At 45.4% G+C, this 2,097-nt stretch overlaps 1 non-coding gene across 1 annotated transcript; it reads left to right on the forward strand.

Moving 5' to 3' along the window:
• The first annotated feature begins 1,695 nt into the window (after positions 1-1,695).
• On the forward strand, positions 1,696-1,767 carry trnaq-cug (transfer RNA glutamine (anticodon CUG)). The gene has a single exon. It is a non-coding gene; the product is annotated as a tRNA-Gln (tRNA).
• The last annotated feature ends 330 nt before the right edge of the window (positions 1,768-2,097 follow it).

Here is a 2,097-nt window from a genome sequence, read left to right on the forward strand (position 1 = left end):
GATGCTCGTTCCACTGGTTATAGAAGAGTAACTGTTAAAATGGGCATGCGGTTGGTTTCATAGCTCAGAGCGCCAGTCATCGTGGCTGGCTGGTTAACGTGATGGAGTTTGAATCCATTGGGATTTCCCGCTTCTGATTATTCCTGGTTTTAACTCTGTGTCCACAGAGCGAATTGAATCAAATCCACCCAAACAATCGGGCGGTTTCACATTTCCGTTCATTCACAAAAGCATCACGGAACCTGCAGTCAGAAATGGAACAGAGACGGAACCAGGTTGTGTTTTCAGTGTGTTGTCTCTCCTTCGGCCTCTGTCACCCTGGGTGCGTGTATGTGTCTGGGTTTCTCTGTGTGCGTCAATGTGCTTTAGCTCCCCCTTGGAAATGAACAGCTTTTTAGCGTCACAAAATTATCCACAATAGTTCAAAAGTTTAATCATGAAATGTTTCAGAGAAAAGGTCAGAGTGAAAGATGTAAGAGGAGTTTGTAATGTTTGGAAGGAGGTGCAGCAAATAAATAGAAGACGGGAATGATGTTACTGCTGACTGAGAGGAATGCATTGTAACGGTGGGGATTTTATTGATCGGTTAACTGTAAACTTTGAATTCAGAACAAGCTGAGACACCAGATGGAAACAGCGTTTGGCTTCACGTATGTTAAGAAAGGGTGCCAGCATCGCTGCAGCAGGAGGACGGTTAGCTTAGTCGCAGCATATCAGATGTAATTTCAGAATCGTTGATTGCAGCCCCACGTTAGACTCCATCGTGTTTAATCTTTGCTGCTTTCCTGGGTGAACTCCAGCTCTCCATCCCTCCGGCAGCGTCACCAATCAAACTGAATCTTTCTCCATCCCGCTTTGTTGATCTCAGTGAAGGAATGAAAACTGCAATCAATAAAGGTGAAAGAGTTTAACGTTCATTCGGTGAGAAGTTTTCTTCTTCGCCTGGGAATTTGTATCCAGAAATGCGTGATATTTTTGTCAGTGTAAACGGGTAAATCTGGCCCATTAGCACCCAGACGTTACGTTGTATCACGATCTCTATCGGCAGAACCTTACAATCTATCACTGTCCTTCACTATCTGTGTTTGTCCTTTACCTGTTGCACATGTGACATTTCCAGCTCGCAAGCCAACTACAAATCTCACTCCACTGATTCTGACAGAGCTGCTATCGATCAGGAAGTACTTCAAGTTTTTTAAAAATCAAAACCATTAAATCTTAGTACATCGAAGCCAGTCTGCGACCCTGAAAACGCCGACCCCTCACCACTCGATGACCAGGATCCCACCTGCCCGATTCTCCCAGGTACTGATTACAGCAATGTGCACAGTGCCAATTATCCACAGTCACACTCTGCTTCCTGTCTGTTAAGGTTAGAAATTGTTCACATTTTCACACTGGCTTCCAATGCGACGAAAATAGAGGGTGAACAGCTGATGCTGTTCAGTAGATTGACCACAATAGAGTTTATAACAGGTCGATGCTAACATTGCTCTTTGAATGTGGTGAGCTGCAGTGAAATTCAATGCAGTTGAAGGTAGAGTACTCATTATTTTCGGAGGAAACAGCAGGGCAATGTCAGTATGAATTGCTGTGGGTAATTGACGGGATTGTGGAATGGGAATGATTTTTCTCCCTGCTGTTCAGACTGGCACAGGTATTGCATGATTATTTGCAGGCAGATATTGTGTGTTGGGTTCCGTGGTGTAATGGTGAGCACTCTGGACTCTGAATCCAGCGATCTGAGTTCAAATCTCGGCGGAACTTTGGTCAACGCTGATGGTTGATTTGCCGAAGGGCATTTCGTTCAATTTTTTCACAACGTACGAATCGAGAGGGCAATTTGTCAGCCAGTTCAACTGCTATTACAATGCGCATTGCTGAGCCTCTGGCGCCAGATGCCTGCCGCATCAATGTCTTTTCATATTTTATCTTCTCTTTAATTCCTCTGTTGAAAGAAAGGAGCAGCTGGTGCCGGAGCAACAGCCCTTCGAATGGAGTCCAGCAATTATTGAGCAAGTGTGTGTGTGTGTGTGTGCGCGCGCGCGCGCGCGCGTGCGCGTGAGAGAGAGAGAGAGCGAGTGTAGGTACGTGTGT

This window comes from Mustelus asterias, unplaced genomic scaffold (genome assembly GCF_964213995.1).
Source record: "Mustelus asterias unplaced genomic scaffold, sMusAst1.hap1.1 HAP1_SCAFFOLD_1768, whole genome shotgun sequence".
Lineage (NCBI taxonomy): Eukaryota > Metazoa > Chordata > Chondrichthyes > Carcharhiniformes > Triakidae > Mustelus > Mustelus asterias.